The 8,184-nt window shown below is 41.3% G+C and overlaps 1 long non-coding RNA gene across 1 annotated transcript; it reads right to left on the bottom strand.

Moving 5' to 3' along the window:
• Positions 1-952: 952 nt before the first annotated feature.
• On the bottom strand, positions 953-2,021 carry LOC127076212 (uncharacterized). Its single transcript, XR_007786782.1, has 3 exons — positions 1,872-2,021; positions 1,354-1,789; positions 953-1,255 (listed from the first exon to the last, which is right to left on the bottom strand). It is a non-coding gene; the product is annotated as an uncharacterized LOC127076212 (long non-coding RNA).
• Positions 2,022-8,184: the final 6,163 nt, after the last annotated feature.

The raw sequence follows: 8,184 nt of genomic DNA, 5'->3' as shown, positions 1-8,184 counted from the left end.
CTGACGATCTCTTTTGCAGGTGCTGTTAGATATTCTTGTCATACCCTGAAATTCGCCCACACCCTTCACGTTGATCTTATAGGTCACTAACCCCTCACATTTGCATATCATCCTCATTCATTCATTTCATTGAATAAGCATGGTTCGCCACAAGCAGACATCCTCTTGGCATCATGTTAATAATGGTTCTGATTAATTATAACTCCATGTTGATTTCAATTTCAAATTAACGTTTGAAGTTTGAATTGATTTTGAAGTTAGATTTGATCTTTGAAAATAAATTTGGTTTTAGAAATCATTTCGTTCTTTTTTCGAATTAATTTTGGAAATTCAAGTCGAGTTGGATGATCCAAGTTAATTACTGAAAAGTTGAATTGGTTTTGGAAATTTAATCATGGTTGCATTGAGCTCATTCATTTCTTTTTGTTAAGCCCATAAGTTTGGCCCATTAACCATTTTCCAAATTAATCCATTTTTCTAAACAATTTTCAAATCCACATTCATTATCCAATACTCATATCCATTTTAAATCCAATTTCATTTTTCATTAACCAATTCCAATTTTTAATCCATCTTAGTTCTAAATCACTTTTATCCACATTAATCCATTTTCAAAACCAATATCCATTTAACTCCATATCCATTTGACTAATTTCCAAAACCATTTAATCCATTCCAATTTAACCCAATTTCCTAATCCATTCTTTTAAAAACAATTCCAATCCCCCACCTTGCATCATGAACCGTTCTTATTACATTTCAACAGGACAATGCATTACACATACTAGGCATAAGGAAATGAAGCATTAAAAGGTATATAGTGAGCCATGTTGAGCAATGCAAGGTTCACACTCATATTTATCAATCATAAAGCCACTGCATATGCATTCATTAAACTAATACTAACCGCATCCAATGACAGAAGTGATAACAAGCCTAGCATTCAGATAGCTTCTAACAAAAATCAACAACTGTTATAATAGAAATGGCTACATTTTCATAATTTTCGCTTAACCGTATTAAGGCAAAATGAAAGTTTAAATGCTAACAGTTAAACAACTTCACATCCTAACTAATAACAAACAATTCCAGCGGAATTTGAACTCGACCTAGTGTCCTAAACCGAAGCCAACAGCTAATGCAAAGCAAAACAATTCAAAGCGCAGCTTCCAAAAGCACTTCCAAGCCGGCAAATCAAATGCTCCAAATGCGCACGCCTGCGTCGAAAGCAACTCAAGGCCATGACAATACCAGCCTGCAAAATCCAGATTTTATGATCAGTCCTAAAAACGGTCCGCAATTCAGTCATTGTTTGACGTTCATCACGGTACTGTATCTGGCATAAGGATGCACCTGGTATCAGCATCTCTGCTATCACCCACATTGGCGTGCCTTTGGTACAATGAACGACGGAAACACACTACGACCGGTTATTTGTTACGGTGGAGTTCATGAGTTGGGCTTCAAGATGGGCTTGGGGAGCTAATTTCTTGATTTCCTTATGCAATGCGCGTATAAGCCACAGTGACGTACCGTCATCCGTTACAGGAAGGATTGGTTGCCTTGATAAGTCGTGCATGGTATATTGTCTTGATCAAGACCTGTACAAAGCAGACCTGCAGTGATACAACAACTGGCAGCAGGTAATTCAGCTCACAAAAGCATCCCAATCAAGCCAAGTGATCCTACAGTGAAACACCTAAATCATAATGGCTTACCATGCTTCCACCTATAACAAACCTGTAATACAAGCCACACCACTACATAATCCTACCACAAATCATCCAACCTGCAGCAGAACACAAACATGAGCCAAGTGAAATCCTGCAGTAAACCAAGGCAGAACAGGGTTAGGAAGAAGACATACGAACCTTTCCATGTGATTGCTGCTTGCACCAGAGCCACGTCAATACAAGGAAGCCAACATGGATTGAACACCCTGCTGAATGAAACACACCATTTCACTACTGGCAGCATACACCACAATAATGCCACAACAATCCAAGGCAGTGCAAAAGGGATCAAACCTGCAACCATGCTCAAACATGGCCTTGCAAATTGGTTTTCAGCACGAATGGCAACACCTGTCTAAGGCTAGTTCCAGATCTAGCAGCATAACAATCCTACACTGTGACAGGACGAAGCTTGCATCAAGCCACTAAAACTTGGCATCGAGCAATGACAGCAACCAACAGGGACTTGCAATGAATTTGCTCGTGTTGAAACAATGTACATTAACCTTGACACTACACCAAACTGAACACGAATCCTGCACCATAAAACACAATGTCTAAGCAAGTCACAACAAGCCAATGCAGTTCAATTCAAATCAATGAGTTTCAAAACAAAAAGCAGTTCAGGAAGTTAAGGGATCCAAACCAATTTGGTTCAATGCAAATATCCACAGTTGGGACTTCAGTGAATAAGTCAAGGAGTGAAGCGTGCCATTCAATTTTCTAAATCCCACGTGACTTAATTCAGGATGTAAAAACTCACCTTCTCATTCACTTAAATGCCAGCTGGATGATGCAGATTGAACGATTCAGACTTAATTCTCCAATTTGCCCATGGATTGTGCTATATAAGAGGCAATCATTGCCAATCATTGGGTTCAGAAAATTTTTCCCTCATTCCCAAAGCACTTTGCACTCAATTCTCACCTTCAGTATACGCTCATCTTCCATTGTTGTGAGAGCTTCATCACTCGAAGCTCTACACGGCAGAGCTAAACCACCACCGGAATACTCAGAGTTCGACGGTTACTACCTCTCCCACGCTTCAGAAATGCGCTCAAAAGTGGATCGGAAGCATACCGGTGATCTCCGTCATCATCTCCACTACCACCGGAGGCTTCGAAGCTCGCAGATCGTTATCGCTCACGCGCTTCCAGCTTGCTCCAACACTGTGAGAAGAGGGAGAGAGGCGCTCAGAAGTTGTGCTCGTATTCGCCATCATCGTCGCCACCTCCGCCGTCGTCTTCGACAGGTAGCTCTTAATCCTTGTGCTTACACTTTGATCCCTTTGCTACGATAATGTATTGGATTGTGGATGATGATTATCTGTCACCGTTGCGTAATCGTGTATGAGTTTCTGGTAGAATCTCCATATGAGAACTGAGAGCATTTCTGCTTGTGAATAAGCGCGTTTGCATAAACGCTTCTCTGTTTATTTTTCATTTTCGTTACTTGCTTCCAATGGATACAGTATAGTGGATTGGTTATGGACCAAGCAATGCTGCAATGCGTTTCACTATCCACACCTCCAGGCCTTGGATCTGAGGCTGTTGGGCCTCCTGGTGCAAAGCCCAATCAATTCTGCTTAGAGAGGCCTGGCTTTGTTAATTTGGATTTAGTTACATTAATTGGATGTTAATCTTGTTGCTTAGACAGTATTTTGTTAATTAGAATTGGTTTAATAATTTTTTAGAGTTAATTTGATAATTGTCTTAGATTTATAATGTGCTAATTGGTTAGAGTTTTATTTGATTTTATTTTTGATAATTGTTTTGAATTTTAGAATTTTAATTGACTTTGAGTTTATGATAATAGTGTGGTTTATGTGGATATTAGAATTTGATGTAGATTTTGATATTGATATTGAACATTATATTAACTTTGATTAACCTTCTAACAATTAACTCTAACATTTAATTTCCGCCCTCTAACATCTAATTCTTTACAATTCTGCTTCTAATTCCTTTAATTTTTCGTATTTTAATTTCCGTTCCTAACCTTTAATTTTGGTCATTTACTTTATGCATCTTTATTTTTATTTTTACTTTTTTTTTACATTTGTGCATCCATATTCCATCATATTCACTTCATTCTAAAATGAATCTAAAAATGGTCAAGACTTTAAAAAATGAAAGAGGATAACAATTTCCCAAGCATGGAGAGAACTTTGGACAATGGACTTAGAGACTCATTAGGACCCTTTGCAAAAAGAGACTTTGGACAAATGTGATCTACCATGGAAGAATGCAAGTATCAAAGAAGAATTTGTAATATCAATTATAATAGTTTGCATGCTTAGAACACAATTGCACACACAAGGCTTTCTCTTGGGCTACCTGACAAGGAGACCTTTTATTTCTGCACTCCCTTGTACTTTACATGTACCCCCCTCCCCATTCCGATGTACGCATTTACTCGCTTTCTTTTATTGTTTGATTAGATACCCCTTAGGCATTAGGAACGCACACCATTTCGAAATCAATAATCCAACCTTGATCCAACGTCAAGTGGTCCCTTTTCCAAATCAATAAACAAACCCTTGATCCAACGTCAAGCGGTCATTTTCTAAACCAAACTCAAAAATACAATAAATGGCGATTAGGATCGTACGCCACGAGCCTTAAGCGATAAAGAAGGGATGAGACTGGAGCTCTCCTACACTCATCCTGAATGCTTCGAACACAAGACGTTCGGCTTGACCGTTTGAGGTATTCACCTTTATCCATAGTCTTTAGTGCGATTCGAAATCAATAACACTTTCTTCAAAACTTAAAAACAACTCAACACATTCAAACCTTTTGTTTGAGCCTTAGGGCGACACCATTCGAAAACCCTTCTTCGAGGTAATAAAATCAACGAAACAAACACAAACAAATTTCAAAACCATGAACTACGAAAGCTCTGATTTCTCACTTCAACAAGTGGGCATACGTAGGCACGAGGATCCCAATCCTTGGCGAGCACACTAATTTAAAATCTACCTCCATCTCCGTAAACCTTTGGCAAGCAAACATTCGATAAACAACACACGTAAGCGCAAACATCCTAGATGGTTCCCATGGAATACCATGGATGTGAGGGATGCTAATACCTTCCCCTTGCATAACCGACTTCCGAACCTGTTCGTGGTTGCGATGACCATACTTTGGGGTTTTCTCGATATTTTCCCTTTCCTTTGGAATAAATAAAAATCGATGGCGACTCTGTATTTTTCGCGTAGCGACAGCTGGCGACTCTGCTGGGGACTATCCCTAAGCAAGTCAAGCCTAATTTAGGTTGTTTCCTCGTATGTGTGTATGTCTATCCTTTTGATTGCCTGCTTTATTTATTGCCTTTTGCTTTATATTTTGTGATCTAATGTGTGGTTCCGTGATTCTATGATACCAAATGGATGGCACTTTGATCGCAAGTAACCTTGTGGGAAAGACTCTCTACCCGAGTCTAGAGTGTAAACTTGAGATAAGAGAGGTTGAGTAGTATGGGCCACCGAGAAGCTTTTCTCGTAAGGGTCGATACGAGAACCTCGCTTAGAGTAGATTCTTTTGGAGACGTTGACGACCGTCAAGCTCTTGGCGTAAGCGATCAATGTCTTCATTTGGATCCATGACTCTAAGGACCGTTGTAGAACATTAAACCTATGGCCTACTAAGATTGATGGTCGCGTAGTACGGGTCCCCGAGAAGCTCTTCTCGTGTGGGTCGGTACGAAGATCTCACTCAAAAGAGATTTTCTTGATGGAGTTGACGACCGGCAAGCTCTTGCCGTAAGCGGCAAACAGTCAAGGAAATCCATGACTTTGAGACCCTTGTCTAGAACCCGATGTCGATGGTCGCGTAGTTCGGGCCCCCGAGAAGCTCTTCTCGCGTGGGTCGGTACGAAGATCTCACCCAGAAGAGGCTCATTTGAGGGAGTTGACGACCGGCAAGCTCTTGCCGTAAGCGTCAAACAGCCAAATGAATCAATGATTTTGGGGTCCCTATCTAACCCTAGACTTCAACCAGTGAGATCCCAGTTATAGAAAGTAATCAGTGTTATCCTCCATCCGTATCTTGAGACTTTGATCCTGAACCTGGTTATGTGTACAACTTGTGAAGGCCATGCTTATGAACCAAGTCATTCATGCATTCACATACTCATGCATCATGTGCATAGAAAATAAAAGCAAGGCTCTTAGTATCTGATGTTTATTGCAGGAAACTACGAGGACTTTGCAAAGCAATCATGAACTCCCTCCTCAAAAAAAGTACATTCTCCTTCAGGTACAAGGAACCCAGATTGGATAGCTTGAAGGCTCTGAGCTCCAAGATAGCCCATGTCAAGTACAAATGCTATGCGGCCTATGGGAACATTCTGGATTTGGTAAACGAGAGTGTGAACTACACGGCCCTCACTGCCTTGGCTCAGTACTATGATATCCCGATGCGCTGTTTTACCTTTCCCGACTTCCAGATAGCTCCCATATTGGAGGAATTTGAAAGGCTTTTAAACCGCTCCATCGAAGATCATAATTCGTTCCCCAAGATCGAAGAAGAATTTGCCATGCCCAAGCTAGCATCTGTGCTAGGGATCGAGGTAGTTGAATTGGCAGCCAGTTGGGCCCCGAAGGGAACTGACAAAGGATTCGCCAGAAAGTTCTTGGAAGGTCATGCGTGGAGGTTCGCCAAAGAAAAGAAGTGGGATTCTTGCATAGCAGTGTTAGCATTGTTGATTTATGGGATCATTCTATTCCCGAATATCGACAACTTCATAGACCAGGCTGCAGTGAATATCTTCTTATCCGGTAACCCAGTGCCATTTCTCTTGGCCGATTTCTACCATACCTTCCACACCCGCCATGAGAAGAAAAGTGGAACTTTCCTATGCTGTGCTCCAATGTTGCATATGTGGATGAAGACCCACATGCCGCTAACCGTTCCCTTCGTGTCTAAAGACCTCTCTTGGTGCCAGAAGTTTGCGTTACTCTCGTCTAGTACCGTCCAGTGGTACAAAAGGGAGTGGGAAACCCAAAACATCATTCTTAGATGTGGAGGATTTCCGGACGTACCCTTAATAGGTACGCGTGGATGTATAAATTACAATCCTGTGTTGTGCATGAGGCAGTTTGGACACGCGATGAATGGACCCCCTAAAGAGGAAGACTTAGCCCCTTTTGTCATCAACACGGTTGATCCCCTCAACCCAGCAGTGAAGAGAGTAAGGTAAGCCTGGAACAAGATTGTTAGAAGTGGTTTGGAACTCGGCAAGAAGAATGTCATTGCTAGGGAACCATATGTGAAGTGGGTAAAGGAGAGGGCCCGAATAGTCAAGATGCCTTTATACTACGAGTCCACATCTCTCCCTCCAGTGCCTGAGCCTGAGCCCATCTTACAAGGGGATGTCGACAAACTCACCAGTAAGATAAGTGAGCTCGAACTAGAGAACACCCGCTTACGACTTCAACTCATCAAGGAGAAGCAAAGGGGTGATGATCTAGAAGACGAAGGCAAATAAGTGAAGACCTTGTATGAGACCAGTAGAAAGAGGTTAAGGGAAGAAAGAGGTAAGAAAGAATGGGTCGGCGGTGCCCTCCTAGGCGCCAATTCAGAACTTAATGGACGAAATAACGAATTGGATCGAGCATGGCATGTTGTTCGAGACTTGGAAAAGATTCTGGAACTTACCAATAGGGATAAGAAGAGCGCCAAGGAAGATTATGAAGCTCAGATCAGCGAATTGAGAAAGACTATCAAAGAATATCAAGATCACGCAACCCGCGAGAAACTGGAAAAGGAGAAGATACACAGAGCCTACCTTCATGAAAAGTTCCAACTAGAAAGGGCTCATGAGAAGATCCGAAGCATGAAAGCTGGAATCATTGATGAAGAGTATCAAGAGATGAGGGATAGCTGCCTATATTGGGAGAGTGCTTACCAAAGAGCCGAAGGAGCTATAGCTGAGAGGGATGCCATCATTGGAAACCTGCAAGGGTTATATAGTGAATGGAGGGACAAGTATGCTAACATGGCGGTTCTGATCAATTATGCCCTCCAGGACTTCCCTGACAAGCTGAAAGAGGCGGATCAGAATATGTGTCCCGATAATACTCCCCACCAAGTTTATAACTTTGTGAAATTTTGCAAGAAGACCATGGCTGAGCTGATCACAGATGTCGAAGCTCTCCGCAGTTCTCAAGGGGTGACCTTTCAAGTCAATTTGTAGTCTGTTCATGATGTAATGCGAAGAGGATTGTCTCTTTGATTTCCTTGTACCTGTCAAAAAAATGAATGAATGAGGCTTTATGGTTCCATCTTGTGTGTGTCATTATTTTTAATTGCAATGCTAACTATCTGAATTGTTCCTCGCAATAAATAACACGGCAACTAACAGCCTTGCTAGAAAAATATAATGAAAAAACCCGATCATGCATCATGCCGCATAACATAAAAGCAAAACAAGGAACTTACCACTTGAA

The sequence above is a fragment of the Lathyrus oleraceus genome, chromosome 4 (assembly GCF_024323335.1).
Source record: "Lathyrus oleraceus cultivar Zhongwan6 chromosome 4, CAAS_Psat_ZW6_1.0, whole genome shotgun sequence".
Lineage (NCBI taxonomy): Eukaryota > Viridiplantae > Streptophyta > Magnoliopsida > Fabales > Fabaceae > Lathyrus > Lathyrus oleraceus.
The sequence above is the reverse complement of the archived record's forward strand: the minus strand, read 5'-3'. Positions and strand labels throughout refer to the sequence as shown.